Here is a 16,694-nt window from a genome sequence, read left to right as displayed (position 1 = left end):
TATATATATATATATATGTATATATATAGCCATTTTGTATTTGAATTTTGTTAATTATGTGTACCTTAAACGGGTGGGCAAAAGTAGGTTTGTAGTTGTGAGTACAAAAAAGTTTATTCTTGTATTATTATTTATTAATTATTGCATTATTTTCTTCTTTTTTGAAAGATTTTATCTATTTATTTTTAGAGAAGGGAAAGGAGACAGAGAGAGGGAGAACTATCAATGTGTGGTTGCTTCTTGAGTGCCCCCTACTGGGGAACTGGCCCGAAACCCAGGCATGTGCTCTGACTGGGAATTGAACTGGTGATCCTTTGGTTTGCAGGCTGGTGATCAATCCACTGAGACACACAAACCAGGGCTAATTATTGCATTATTTGCCATATGAACAACTGTAAACCTACATTTGCCTGCCCCTGTATCTTTTTCCATCTATGGATTTTTATGTCACCTTATTTACAGCAGGGTTTCTCAGCCTTTGCAAAAACTATGTCAGAAATGATCTGACACTTTGGGTCAGATAATTCTCTTGAGGACACTATTCTGCGCCTTGTAGGGTGTTTAAGCAGCATCCTTGGCCTCTGTCCACTTGATACCAGTAGCACCCCTCTGGTCACGACAGTCAAAAATGTCTCCAGTTATCCCACCAACTAAGTAAGTCCTCAGAGATATCTCTTGCTCTTGCTCTTGCCATCCCTGTGCTTGCCACCCTGGCCTTTGGTCGCCCTTACTTTTGCTGCCCTTACACTGCTTTGCCCTGAACCTATGCCTTTCAGCTCCCCCAACCCCCCCCCCCCATGCAAGACCATATGAGCATATCGCCAATAAACCCTGCTTGCATGTGCACAGGCATATAAAGTCTCCAGTTGTTACCCAGTGTCCCCTGGGGGTGAAATTGCTCCTCCCCCATAGAGAAACACTGGTTTATAATGACTCTTGTTTTGCAGTTATTTATCTTTAAGAAAATTTTATCCCACTAACATTTTTTGAGTTTTTGTTGTATGCCAGGCCCTGAGTGTTTTACATGACCTAATGCTAACCCTAACCCATTTACTCATCAAAGCACATATAAAGTAGGTACTGCTATTATCCCTGTTTTGTAAAGGAAAACTCTTATGCCTTCGAATGTGCAGAAGGTGTTAATCAGCTTTACTGAGCTATAACTTATAGATAATAAATGCACCAATTTTGAGTGAATTTTGTCAACTATATATTGAATACTTATGATAATCCTTACTGTAACCAAGATGTATGACAATTCCATCTCATTAAAAAGTTTCTTTGTGGCCCTGGTTGGTGGCTCAGTTGGGGGGAGCGTGGACCTGTATACTAGGAAAGGTTGTGGGTTCGATCCCCAGTTGATGATGGCTACATACCGGAGGAACAGATTGATGTTTCTCTCTCTCTAATTTTTTCTCTCTTCCTCTCCCTTTCTCTCTAAAATCAATAAACATATCCTCGGGTAAGGATTAAAAATATAATTGTACGCTTCTTTATCAAGAGGTAATAAAAATACTTTATATTCTAAAAGTATTTAAGTTTCACATTTTACATTTGAGTCTTTCATCTACCTGGACTTCATTTTTGTTTATGGTGTGAGGCGTAGGGATCCAGTGGGTTTTTCCCCCACTTGGATGACAAATAATTTTTGCATCATTTATTGAATAGTCGTTCCTCTGAGATATATGCTAACTCTGACGTTTATCAAATGTTCTTCCAGGCTCTTTATAATGTGACATTTTTGTAAACGTCTTATTCTTAAAAAATCTATTTTCTCCAGTTTTTGGACTATTGGGCCAAGTTTATTTGTTGTGTTGTTCAAATTTCTGACTCATTAGTGATTGTGTGTATGTTTGATCCAACAATTACTGAAAGAGATATGTTAGAATTTCCTAATATGGTGATTTATGTATTTTTTTCTCCTTGTAGTTCTTCCAGCTATTAGGTGCAAAAAAGTTATGAGAACTTTTATATCTTTCAGGTGAATAGATACTTATTTTATATGTAATACCTCTCTAGCAATGGTTTTACCTCTCATGCAGTATTTATACCAAGTTACTTTGGGCTACTATTCTCCTGGGCTATATTTTTCTTTTTAAACTTGTTTATTATTACAAAAGCTTCTTTATCATATGCAAATTGGAAAACTATAATGAATTCCCATGTGGCCATCACCTACCTTCAACAGTTATCAATTTGGCATTTTTGTATCACTTATCTCCCTCCCCCATTTATTTGGGGGGGCATATTTTAAAGCAAATGCAAGACATCATATAATTTCTAAGTGTTATTTTTTTCTACCCCCTGACTTTCAACCTTTTCTTATATTTTAAGTGTGGGTCTTACTAACAGATTGTAATGAGATTGTCTGACATTCACTTTCTGAATTTTTATACACTCTGAGACTGTCTTTTTCCAGTTTTACCGAGATATAATTGACATACATCATTGTATGAGTTTCAGGTGTATAGCATCATGGTTTGACTTAAGTATATCATGAAATGTTTCCACAATAACTCCAGTTAACATCTATAATCTCATATAGATACAATAAAGAGACATAAGGAAAAAAAAATTTCTCCTTGTAATGAGAACTCTTAGGATTTACTCTCTTGACTTTCTGGGTGTCATACAACAGTGGTAACGGTAGTCATCATGCTGTACATCGCTCCCCTAGTACTTACACATCTTATACCCAGGACTTTGTTCCTGTGACCAGCTGCCTCCAGTTCCCCCTTCCACCTCTGGTAACCACAAGTCTAATCTCTTTTTCTACGAGTTTGGGTTTTTTTGTTTTTTAAGATTCAACATATAAGTGACATTATGCACTATTTTTCTTTCTCAACCTGACTTATTTCACTAGTATAGTGCCCTCAAGATACATCCATGTTGTTGGAGTGGCAGGATTTTCTCATTTTTCATGGCTGAATCATATTCCATTGTGTATATGTACCATTCTTTACCCATTCATCTGTCGATGGACACTTGGGTTGTTTCCATGTCTTGGCTGATGTAAATGCTGCTATGAATGGGAGGATGCAGATAGCTTTTGGGGTTAGTGTTTTTGTTTCCCTCAGATACAGTCCAAGAGATGGAATTGCTGGGTCATATAGTAGTTCTGTTTTTAATTTTTGAGGTTCCTCCATACTGCTTTCCTTAGTTGCTGTGCCAATTTACAACCCCACCGACAGTACACAAGGACGCATCCTCACCAGCATTTATCTCTTTCCCTTTTTATGATGGCTGTTCTAACAGGCAAGAAATGATACAGTGGCTGTGATTTGCATTTCCCTAATGACTAGTGATGTTGAACATCTTTTCATGTACCTGTTGACCATTTGAGTGTCTTTGAAAAAATGTCTATTTCAGGTCCTTTTCCCTTTTTTTTAATTGATTTGTTTTTCTGCTGTGGAATTGTATTAGTTTTTAAATATATATATTTTGGATATTAACCTGTTATCAGATATATATGGGTTACAAATATTTTTTCCTGTTCTATAGGTTGTCTTTTCACTTTGTTGATTGTTTCACTTGGCTGTGTAGAAGCTTTTTAGTTTGATGCAATCTCACTTGTTTGTTTTTGGTGTTGTTTGTTGCTTGTGCTTTAGGTATGATTGCCAAGACCCATGCCAGGTACTTTTTTTCCTGTATTTTCTTCAGAGTGTTTTATGGTTTAAGGTATTACATTTAAGACTTTACTCCATTTTTTTGAGTTATTTTTTGTGAGTGGTGTAAGATAAGGTCTAGTTTCATTCTTTGCTTGTGAATATCCAATTTTTCCAGCCTCATTTATAGAAGGGACTGTCTTTTCTCTATTGAATATTCTTGACTCCCTTGTCAAATATTAGTTGACTGCATATATATGGGTATTTCTGGACTTGCAATTCTATTCAGTATAATTGTCTATTTTTATGCCAATACTATGCCATTTTGATTACTGTAGCTTTATAGTTTAGCTTGAATCAGGAAGTGTGATGCCTTCAGCTTTCTTCTTTCTCAGGATTGCTTTGACTATTCTGGGGCTTTTGTGGATCCATATAAATTTTAGAACTGTTTTTCTACTTATGTAAAAAAAAATGCCATTGGAATCTTGACAGGAATTGCATCGGGCCTATTGATAGCCTTTGGTAGCACTGACATTTAAGGATATTAATTTTTCCAATCTATGAACACAAGATACCTTTCCATTTATATGTCTTCTTTGATTTCTTTTATCAGTGTCTTAGCTTTTAGAGTAGACATCTTTCATGTTTGGATTTATTCCCGAGTATTTTGTTGTTTCTGATGCAATTTTATTTTATGGGATCAGTTTCTTTAATTTTTTTTCAGATAATTCATTGCTAGTATATGGAAACACTGCTGATTTTTGCATGTTAATTTTGTATCCTGCAACTTTACTGAGTTTGTTGATTAGATCTGATAGTTTTTTGGTTGTGTCTTTAATACTTTCTATATATAAAATCACATTATGTAGAAATAGAGACAGTTTTACTTCTGTCCAATTCTGATGCTTTTAACTTTTTTACTCTAGGAATTAAAATGTATAAACCTAATTTTTCTAATGTACTTAGATTTAAAATTTATGTGCCACAGCACATAAAATATAAGAAACTTTCAGCCAAATGGGTTCATTCACTTCAGTCCCATTTGTTATATACTTGTGTATGTAATACATGTAGAAACATGATTAACTCCACTATACAATGTTACAATTTTTGCTTATACAGTCATGTATTTTAATGAAATCAATGGAAAATAATAGTCTTTCGTGTTTAACCCATATTTACCATTTATAACCTTTATTTCTTTGTAAAAATCTGTTTTCATCTGGTATCTTTTGCCTTCTACCTAATGATCTTTTAGCATTTCTCGTACATCTACTAAAAATTATTTTTTTTAGGTTTTTTCAAACCTGAAATTTTCTTTATTTCACCTTAACTCTTAAGGAATATATTTTACAGGATACAGAATTCTGGATTTAGTATTTTTTGTATTATTTTAGAACTTCAGACAAGTTGTTCCATTGTTTCTTCTGGCCTCTGTTGTTTCTGATGAGAAGTCAGCAGACATTTTGAATCATTCATTATTCCCTTGTGTGTATGTGTGTGGTTTTTTGTCATTGTGGGGGTTTTCTTTTCTTTCCTTTTTTTTTTTTTTGCCTTTGGCTGCTTTCAAGATTTTTCCTTTAATTTTGATTATGGCTGTGCCTACGCATATTTTTCTTTGTGTTTATCTTTCTTGGGCTTTGCTGAGCTTCTACAGATTTGTCTTTTACTATATTGAGTGAGATTTTGTCCATTATTCATTTCTTCAGATAGTTTTTCTTTTGCATTTTCTCTCCTCCTAGGAATCCAGTTACGTATGTTAATGTCCTTTAAGTGCTTGAGGCTCTGTTCACTTTTTAAAATATACTTTTCTCTCTGAATATTGTGTAATTTTATTAGTGTCTCTTCAAATTTCCAATATCCTTCTATTCTCTTTAACACATCCAGTGAAGTTTTTATTTCAGATATTGTAATTTTCAAATTTAAAAGGTCCATTTCTTTCTTTTATATAGTTTCTGTTTCTCTCCTGAGCTTATTTTTTCATTCCTTTCAAGCGTATTCTCCTTCATGTCCTTGAACATCGTGGTAATACCTGCCTTACATTCCTTGTAGATTAACATCTGGAGTCCTCTCAGGGTCAGTTTCCATTGAATGTCTCCGTGTGTTCACATTTTCTTGTTTCTATTTATACAAAGTACATTTGAATTTTATCCTAGTCATTGTGAGGGATGTATTGTAAAGACTTTGGATTCTGTTATGTTCCTCCTAATTGTATTGATTTTTCTTTTTCTCTTTTGAAAAGTCAGCCCACTAGATTGGCTGAACTGGAACTGGAAACTGTTTATCTCCTCCATCTTGGGCAGTAGCTGACATTTTTTGTTTGGTTCTTTTAGCCTTATCTAGGCTACTTGGAATCTGCTCTTTACACATGTACTTTATGGGTTAACCAGAGACTGGGGCAGTGTTTATAAACACAATTTAGAGATACTGCTCTTTGCTCTCTTCTTTGTAGTATTTTCCTCCTCACCAGCTGCTACATTTGCCCTGAAATCTTTTCCTCTGAGACAAAAGAGCAAAACTGTGTTTTCTACCTGAGCTTTTCGCCTCTTGGCCTGGCATAGATTGGGGCCTGTCCAAAGTAGAAAACAGGAAACTCAACCCCGTGCTCAGTCCTCCGCTACAGTGTCCTACTGGTTTTGATTGGTTTCCAAGGCTTTTAGGTAGTTGTGGGGTTTTTTTAAAATACAGTATTTAGTCCAGATTTTATAGATGTTATATGTGAAATTGTTGTTCTAATACGAGTTACTTGGCCATGATTAGAAGCAAAATCTCTGGCCACTTTTGAATACAAGAGTTTTATAGACACTCATCTGAGAAGAACCGTCTTACATGGACTCTCTGGAGTCCCTATTTTCAGACAGGAATTAGGTGACAGGCTTATGTACCCTTAGCCATGATTTTACCCCAGGCTTTAGCTGTTCGATTTGGAAATAGGAGCCCTTAATTAGAGTTAGTGAGATCAGGTGGAGGTGTACCTCCAAACAGTGTGTGATGAGTACATGCAAACACACAGGACCAGTAGTTTTAACAAGTCTTGTTTCATATTCATGTTAGAGCCTAATAAGGGGAAGGCCCATTTCATGTGGTCAGTAAATGTCAAGTCATTATGATGAACAGCTTCAGTCCTTGTAAATGTTTCAAAAATAATACATAATTTAGAGTAGTGATGGATTTGGGTATGCCCAAGGAAAAGAAAATTGACTACATTATTAGGAAGTTTAAGATACATAACCATCTGTGACTTGATGGAGGGGGGTGTAACATAAAGATGTATGATGCCATTTGTAAAACTAATTTCTCTTTCCATTTAATCTCTTGTTGCCTAAGAAAATGCAGCTAGTAATTAAGATACCATTTTGGTGTTGCTTATAAATGCTGTTGCCTTCATTAAATTTCACACTTGTGAAAAGGAGCTATTAAGAGACAGCCTAAGGTAACACTTTTGAATAGCTAACTTTGTTAAAAATACGTTTCTAAATTTCCTGCAATAAAATGTAATTGTATTTTGTTTTCACTTGCTAGAATCTCCTCACATAGTAGCTATTAGAGATGAGACTTGGGGCTGGAGGGAACATTCTGTTACACTGGAGTAGTACAGTGACTTCCGACTGCCCCTCTCCCTGCCATTCATAGTAAATAACATATTCTGGTTTCTCTAATTGTTCTTATAATTCACTTCTCCTAAGATTTAGCAGTGACAGGAGAGAGATTTCAGAAATACACTATTTTGAAACTGTCAAATTTTAAAATATCTGTCATTAAAGTGGTTAAGAATCAATCAATAAATAATCATTGAGCATGATTGCAAAACTAGTACTTCTTCGGGTATTACAAGACTAAAGTACCTTGATGACATGCCTGTAAAGTTAAAGGCAAAATAAAATGGTAGGAGAAGAGGAAAATAAAGGGGAAAAACTATATAATTTTTTATTGTTGATGTCGTGTATATGAACATTGAACTTATGTGACATGTCTATGTTGTTCTGTGTGTTACGATTTACTCCATTGGAATTCTGAGTCGTCATTTCTGTGACTAGTCTGTAGCGAATTTAGTGAAAGATGAAAACGTTTTTAGATTAAATGTGAGTATTATGTTTAAGCATCCTGTATTGGCTTATCGTAAGATCTTAATTTAGATACCTTTATTAATCGCTGTCATATAGGAGAAACAATGAGATCTCTCTCTCCATTAATTAAGTCCATTCCCATTCCATATTTTTAACAAGTGATAGTATTAACATGCTCGCTCCTAAAGATTTTTCTTCAAACAGATACTGACATAAGCATTCTCTTCTGTTTGCATTAATTTTAACCTCAAAAGACCATCATTGAAGAAAAGATGTCTATTTCTATCTTTTAGGTTTATTCTGTCCTTTGCTTCTTCCTAGGATTATTACTAGAATGTGCAGTTAGTGGTGGATGAATTTTGTGATATGAATACCTTTTACACAGAAGAAGACTAAAACTCTAAACTTGCTTTGAATGCAAATGTAAAATTCTTTTGAATCCAACCATTTTTAGCCTAGTTTGAAATCAGATTACTTTAAGTTATGCAATTGAAAGTGTCTTTTCTTCAAACTAACTCAAAAATCTGTAATGTTCATGTATATACAAACACTGATCACCTAGAAGATACACTGGAAGAGAAATTTTCATTTTTAATAGCAATAAAAAATGCCTAGGACTGAAGTTAATGCAACTGTTTTAAAGCTATATGAAGACAACTTTATGACATTCTTAAAATATACAAATACAGACTTGAGCAAATGGAAGTATATCCTATGTTCTTGTAAAAGAAGTTTCAGTATCACAAAGATGTCATTTTCTCCTTGTATTAAAAAATAAACACAATCTTAATACCAACAAGTATTTTTCCAAGAGACAGAAAGACTAATTAACTTCATATGGAAAAATAAGCAAGAATAGTCAGGAAATCCATGAAAAAGAAGAGAAGTGAGCGGAGTATGAGTAGCTCTGCCAATGATTGAATCATACTGTAAAGCCTCTAACAATTAAATTTTGAGAGTGGTGTGGCAGCATGACAGACAAATTGGTGGAACTGAAGAAACTGCAAAAATAGACCCACACACTCAGGGATATTTGGTATATGGATATCACCATCTCGAATCTCTGGGGAAAAGATGGACTTTTTAATAAGCAGTATTGAGATCACTGGATAGCACTTTGGAAAAAAAATAACATTGGCACTAAAGTTCACACTGCACACAAAAATAAATTCAAATAGGTCAGAGACATAATGCAAAAATAAAAAAATGAAACCACACAAGAGCCAGAAGGAAAAAATTGATGAGTTCCTTTATAATCTGGTAATGTCAGGAGCCTTTCTAACTCTAATTGCCACTACATGAATGTTAAAGAGCATTCGAGTACCAAAGATACAAGTAAAATAGCAGCTGGGAAGGGGCTAATCTTATTAATAACAAGGAGCTGTCAAAAAATGAAAAGAAAGATCAGAAACCCAATAATCTCATTAATAACAAGGAGCTGTCAAAAAATGAAAGATCAGAAACCCAGTAAAAGACTGGGCAGGACATTGAAATGGAATGATTCAATTTATTTTCTACTTTGCCTTGATTTATATTTTTCTTTTAGTTTTATTGAGATACAATTGACATTCAGACTATAAATTTAAAGTGCCCTGCATAGTGACTTGATTTACATATATTGCAAAGTGATTACCACAGTAATTTAGTTAATATCCATCATCTCACATAGATACAGACAAAAGTGTTTTTTTCCTCAGTAGTGAGACATTTAGGATCTACTCCATTAGCAACGTTCAGATATATCATACAGCTATGTTAACTAGATCATCACATTGTATATTATGTCTCGATTCTGAGTTCATAACTGGAATTTGGTGCCTTTTGACCACCTTCAGCCAATACCCCCACTCTCTACCCCCCATCTCTGGTAACCACAAATCTGATCTCTCTTTCAGTGATTTGGGGTTTTTGTTAGTAGTTGTTTTTAATTCCACGTGTGAGATCATATGGTATTTGTCTTTCATTGTCTGACTTACTTCACTTAGCGTAGTGCCCTCAGACTCCAGCCACATTGTTTCCAATGGCCGGGTTTTCTTCTTACGGCTGAATAGTACTCTACTGCGTCTATATACCACGTTCTCTTTATTGGTTCATCTGTTGGTGAACATTTAGGTTCTTTCCATGTCTTGGCTAATATAAGTAATGCTGCAGTGAACATAGGGGTACATATATCTCTTTGACACAGTGATTTCATTTTTTCAGGTGCATACCCAGAAGTGGAATTGCTAGATCATGGTTATATTTTTAACTTTTTGAGGAAACTCTATGCTGTTGTTCGTAATGGCTCTACCAACTTACAGCCCCACCAGTAGTGTACTAGGGTTCCTTTTCTCCACAGCCTTACCAGCACTTTTTACCTCTTGTCTTTTGATGATAGCCGTTCTTACAGTTGTGAGGTGACATGCCATTTTGATTTTGATTTGTGTTTTCCTAATGATTAGTAATATTGATCATCTTTTTATGTACATGTTGGCCATTTGAATATCTTCTTTGGAAAAATGTCTGTTTAGATCCTTTGCCCATTTTAATTGGATTATTTGTTTTTTCTGCTATTGAGTTACATGAGTTCTTTATATACTTTAGGTATTAACCCCTTTTCAGATATATATGGTTTGTAATTTTTTCTCCCATATGTTCCCTTTTCATTTTGTTGATGGTTTCTTTTGCTGCATCACTTTTTAGTTTGATGGAGTCCCGCCCGTTTTTTTTGTTTGTTTCTTGTACTTTAGGTGTCATATCCAAAAACATCATTGTCAAGACCCATGTCAGGGAGCTTGCCATCTGTGTATTCTTCTAGGAATTTCAAGGTTTCAGGTCTTACGTTTAAGGTAGGGGGAAGGAGAGTTATCGTTTAATGGTGCATTCCCAGGGCTGCCATAGCAAATCATGGCTCAGAAATAGAAATGTATTGGCTTACAGTTCTGGAGGCTAGAAGTTCAAAATCAAGGCATCAGCAAGGCCATGTTCCTTCTGAAACCTGTAGGGGAATCTTTCCTTGCCTCCTCCTGGTAGTTGCTGGCAACCTTTGGTGGTCTTGGTCTGTGGATGTGCCGCGCGGGTCCTCCATCTTCACGTGGCTTTCTCTGTGTCTTGTCGTGTCCTCTCCCCTCTGTGTGTGCCTGTCTGTGTCCACATTTCCCTTTGAGGTCGGCTGTCACACCGGATTAGATCCCACATCCATGACCTTCTCCGAACTTTCTCACCTCTGTAAAGATGTTATTTCCAGAGAGGTCACATTCGGAGGTACCGGGGTTAGCACTTAAACTTGTCTTTTTTTGAGGGACACAGTTCAACCCATAACGAATTTGTACAGAGTTTCTCTTCGGGGTAGTGAGAAGATTCTGGCGATGTGTAGTAATGAGGTTGCACAGCACTGTGCATGTACTCGATGCCTTTGAGTTGTACACTTAAAAATGATTAAAATAGTAAACTTGTGTGTGTTTTACCATCATAAAAAAGGGTTTAGAAAGCTATTCAACAAATGCTAAATGTAATTTTATCTAAATAGTGGTGGCATTTTGGGTGAGTCATTCTTCACTGTACTTTTATATATTACTTGTAAGTAGAAAATACATTTATTTTTACAGAGTTAATCCTAAGAGAGCATATATGACATCTAGTTTGATAAAGCAGAAAGAACTCCGTGAAACTTTTTCCACCCTAAAATGTTTTTGGTTTTCCTCTAAGGAGTCTGGATATTTGTAATTCAAACCTTGGAATGTTTAAAAATTTCTTCTTCAAAACAAGAAACAGTTTTCTGTTTGGTGTTAGTAAAGGGTGCCAATTCTATGGGCCATTTTACTGTGTTAAAAACCTAGAAATAATTTCAAATTTAGATTCTCATTCTTCACCTTTAGGGAGTATGGAGGGAAATGCCAAATTTCTGTCACTTAGTCATGATAAATCCAACCTTTGGAAACATCTCTTGGTGCTTGGTTGCGCTAGAAGAGTATTACAGAAAAGTATAATAGCTTTTCATTGTCACTTTTCAGGCAAAATTACAGTATTAGGGTTGAATAAAACTAGGTAAAAATAGGATTAAGGTAATGATATTGATATTGATTGGTTATGTTTTATCTTTCTATGTATACATTTATAAACATAATTTCAAAAGGAGTAGATTATTATTTCTAGGAGATGTTATGTCTTTTTCACGATCAGTTGAGGAAAAATTCTCAATTTAAGTAAGATCTACTTTATGTGAACTGTGGAGATGGTCAGCGAACCCAGAGTGCTTCTCAAGTTAAGAAATTTAGAATTTCCTTGATGTTTCCTTAAGTCATGTGGAATGTTCTTATTGACAAATTATTGTATGATATAATGCTCTGAAAGAGGGATTCTAAGCTTATCTGGAAAACAAAGTAGAAAAATACTTGTTTATCTGTTTATCATATTCCAATCCTAATGAATTAAAAATTTTACTTTCATGATATCATTTTAATGTTCAGCCAGATTTTCAGAAAATGGAAATTAGCAATACTATTCATTGTCATTTTGCCCTTTAAAAAACTTTTTAATACAAGATTAGCAAGATATTAGAGCTGTGGTAATTAGATTTCTTTCAGGGTAATAAACCATTAAAGTTTATGAGTCACATTAACAGAAAGCCCTCTCAGTTCTGCCATTTCCCTTTATCAGTTCATTCTACAATGAACATAAAATCCTCTGCCTGGAGTTCAGAGCACAGCAAGGGAGAGAGGGGAAAGCCAGAACAGAAAATCCAGAAAATAATAAGTGGGAGATGTTCAGTAACCTTTTGTTCCTCAAGCTCATTGACAAATGTCTACTGCAGATGCACTGCTGGGAGCAGCAGACCTCAGCTGTGTGAGACTTGCTCTCAGTGGCTTAGTAACTAGCCTGTGGTCTCAAGGATTCCCAGAGTCCCCACATTTGTTTTGTGGAAGTCATCCCAAAGCCTTCATAGTTGTTTAAAAAAAAATTAACAGAGCAAGGAATAAGAGAGCTCTGACCTTTGTGGGAGAGGATTTACCTAATCATTCCTTGGTCCCTGGGGTGGTTGGTAGAAGCCTCCAGAAAGAGCAGGGTGTGGGCCACAGGCCAAGACTCTGAGGACAGAGAGTGGATGCCACTTGTTGCTGGTATGAACTCAAAGAGTGTCTCAGCGAGAAGAGCGCCATACTGCTCTATCCCATCCCTGGGACAGGCTGCGGCAGAAGCCGTGCGCGTGACTGCAGACCAAAATCTGATGAAACCTCTAGTGTACGTAACTCACTTATTTTCTCCCTTTGCCCTCTTTGTTACTTGACTCTTTCTTTTGTTTTTATGGATTTTATTCTGTAGTTTCATTGAGAACATCTCAAAAATTTTTGGAAGCTGAATAATATATATGTATATGTGTTTCTGCATGCATTATTGTAACAAGAATATCCAAATTAATATAAATGTAAAAACAGGGTTTTCATGATTTATAGAAAGTATTTTCCAAATCGTATTGCATATGGGTTTTCTTTCAAAAGAATTCTTTGATTACAAAGAAAAAAAAACATTGTTTGCAACTTATTCTTTGAAAAGAATTTGCCAAATGCCAGATGCTCTTTTGTAGCTAGGAAGATGTATCAAAAACACATCCTTCTGTCAGAACTGTAACATCCTTCTGTAAGTCCCAGAGGTTTGGAAAGTCCCATATGCAGTTCAGCATGTGTCAGGACCTGCGTAGGAATGGGATATGGAGGGTTGGGACTGGGGTGGTCTCCGAAAGCAATGCGGCATCTACTCGGTCAGTTGTGATGACACTGGCATTTTTAGAACCCTGCACATGTAAGCACTTTTATTGTTTTTTTTACGATTAAAATTAACCTAAAAAATTAAAAAGCCAAAATGAGCAGCAACAGATATTTATTTGATATCATTAAGAATTGTAATCCAGGGGCACAGATTCAGGCAGAAACCCAAATTATGTCCCAATATGGGGTGAAGACACGGGGTGTTTATGGGAAGGAAAGGGAAATAAATACATGAATAGAAGGAAGGGATTTCTATAGGGACTAATAAGCTAAATTATTCTTTAGCTATGCATGATGGTGCCAATTCTTAAGAATGTCCTTAAATTTCAGTCCTCTTAGTATGTCTGCATGCACTTGTTTGGAATACAGTGTTAGTTTGTCCCAGTCCAAAGGTTACTTTGCCCAGTTGAAACATTCCAAAGGCTCAACAAGGAGCAAGACTTTCAAGTCCTTTTCTCTGTGATGGCAGCTCCAACTCCATTTTGAAATGGCTCCATTTATGTGTTTTCCCGTTAAAATGAAAGTAAGCATTCTTTTGTCCACATAGCCAACCTAAATAAATTTTCCATTTGACCCAAAGCCTAGGAAAGAATCACCTCTACCCTCTTACCCCCCTTCACCCCGTATGGAGACTGTAAACTCTTATCATATACCTTACCTGATATGTGTGCTTGACTACCAATTAAAGTATAATTTTTGGTTGGTAAGTTGTTATAAAGAAGAATATGTGCAGCTCTCTACAAGTATGTGGCAAACACCCATATATTTTATTACACCCCATCAGCACTGGTTGGTAATAGCTAACCCACTCAGTCTTTCAAGATGTATTAAAGCTTCATCAGTTATTCAAATCTGGATGAATTATCAACTTGGTCAGATTCCAGATGGGATTGACAGCCTTTGCTAACTGTCAAACTAGCCAAATGTTTTGGAAATTATTTTAATGCAGTGAAGTGTATCTGATATTAGTTGCATAGAGTTTCCTTATGAGTGCATTTTTCAGAAATGTGTTTTTGTGTTTTAGCAATGTTTCTATTTTAACCAGTTTGGATGGGATTTTTTTCAAGTTAGATTAGTAACATTTTTCAGTAAAAAAAGTTTCAGACATAAAGAAGAGAAAATAACATAATGAAAACCCACATCTACCATCTATGCTAGGAAATAAAACATTATACAGACAGTTGAAACTGCTAGTATATTCCACTCAGATTGTATTCTTTCCTCCATACCCACCCTGTAATTTTGCTGTTATAATTCCCATGCTTATCCGTAATAGATTATTTTTACTCAACATTGTTGATAAGGCTTATCCATGTTGCTATGTGTAGCTCTAGTTCATTCTTTTTCATTGCTGTCCATTTCATCATTCTCTTGTTGGTGGGTATTTAAGTTGATTTTAACACTTTGCTGTGATAATACCAAATGGACATTCCAACAGGTCTCTTATTGTACACATGCATGCACTTTTCTAGAATATATATTTATGTACTTAATTGCTGTGTCACAAGGTATAAACATCTTTCATAGTTCTCAAATTACTTCCCAAAATGTTTATACAGTTCACAGGCCAGTTGTGTTGTAGAATGTCCTTCAATTTGAACTTGATGTTTCCTCGTGATTAAATTCAAGTTGTACATCTTTGACAGGAATATCACAGAAGTAAATGTTGTGATCTTATCAGCATATTCAGTAAGGACTTTCATTATAAAATGGCATGATTCCAATTTGTCCCATTTCTGATGATGTTTATTTTGGTCACTTTGTTAAAATGATACCTGCTGGGCTTCTCTATGTTAAGTTACACTTTTTCTCTTTGTAATTGGTAAATATTTTGTAGCGAGGTACCTGGAAACAGTGTAAATATCCCATTCTCCACATCCACTTCCCGCCAGGTTGGAATAACAGAGTCCAGACTTCCTCAGAGGTCTTAAACAATAACAAAAATATGACAATACGGGAACAGTAGTTTCAAGACATTGGATGCTAGGCAGTGCTGGGTACTGATCTCTCAAACAAGGTGAGCCCTGTGATGGCCCCAGAGTGCTGCCTGGAGAGAGTTTCCAGGCCTCCTCACACAGGGAAGGGAACTCAGACCAGCTCCTGGTCTCTATGAGTCGAGGTTAAGGATTTAGGGAGATCAAGGTGGCTCGAATTCACAGGACAGAATATCAGAGAGGAGAGAGCTACTTGGAGCTTTGGAGATCTGCAGAGTTCTTCAGTGCATTTGTGAGGAAACTACCTGAGGCTGGGGATAGATCCACCATAAGGAATGGACAGAACACCGTGCAGCTCACAGGGGCGGGACTAGTTCATGTTTCCACCAGGTGGAGTGGAGAAATTTCACACTAATAGAAGGCATTGGACAGATTCTCAGCACATAGTCACCTCAGTGGTGGAGCTGAATTAGCCTTGGACTAAACACTGCTCAGGTCCTAACCTAACAAAGCTTAAAAGCAAGCCCTGAAAGGATCACATTGTTTCCAAGTAACCATGTCCCAGAACAAAGCACAAAAATATTTAAAGGAATACCCTCCCCCTAAAAATCGGGCACACGACAATGTGAAAGTTACAGTGTCCAGAATCTAATCAGTAATTAGCAGGGATGCAAAGTAGGAAAATAATAACCTTTAATGAGGAGAAAATTCTTTCAAAACTGACAAGGGCACAGATGATAGAATGAAAGAAACAGGGACACTAAAACAATTACTAGTATACTTAATATTTTCCAGAAGTTGAGCAGAGCATGAACATGATAAGGAGTAACATGGAAAATCTTCAAAAAAAATAATAATTTCCACAGATAGAAACTATGTCATTCTTCATCATACTTTTAATCTATTCATTTTTAAATATCAGTATGGACTTATTTCCTTTTTATTCATTGCAGTATAATTTGTTACGAGTATCATTTAGATACTCAAATTGTACATGGTCTAGCCAACGGGAGCCACTTTAAGTTGTCATCTGTGTACTTTTGACAGGTCCCGAACACTTTCTGTGCACTTTTGAACTTCCTGATACACAAAGTGTTCCACCCCTGGAATCAGCTATTTTCCAAGGAGAAGAGAATTTAGAAGCCGAACTGTGAGTGTTAGGCATTACATTCGTATTGGGATTGCTGCTGCCAGGTCCACCCAGTCAGAGGTAAGGAGTATATCTATATATCAATCAGTTCCATCAATTGATAGATGTATGCCATAAGTTTATATCAGTACCTCCGATTCCAATCCAATACCATCTGAGTTCATTCTACTTTTCTATATTTATAGCTCTGTTTC

At 35.9% G+C, this 16,694-nt stretch overlaps 1 long non-coding RNA gene across 4 annotated transcripts in view; it reads left to right on the top strand.

Moving 5' to 3' along the window:
• The window catches only part of LOC112310874 (uncharacterized), a 48,625-nt gene that overhangs the window by 3,777 nt on the left and 28,154 nt on the right, over positions 1 to 16,694 (top strand). For all 4 annotated transcript variants that reach the window (XR_006656361.2, XR_011651417.1, XR_008427274.1 and 1 more), the window contains exon 2: positions 16,398 to 16,560. This is a non-coding gene — a long non-coding RNA (uncharacterized lncRNA). The remainder of the gene's footprint in view (positions 1 to 16,397; positions 16,561 to 16,694) is intronic.

The sequence above is a fragment of the Desmodus rotundus genome, chromosome 7, assembly GCF_022682495.2.
Source record: "Desmodus rotundus isolate HL8 chromosome 7, HLdesRot8A.1, whole genome shotgun sequence".
NCBI classification, from domain to species: domain Eukaryota; kingdom Metazoa; phylum Chordata; class Mammalia; order Chiroptera; family Phyllostomidae; genus Desmodus; species Desmodus rotundus.
Note: the sequence above shows the minus strand (reverse complement) of the source record. Positions and strands in the feature narration are given on the sequence as shown.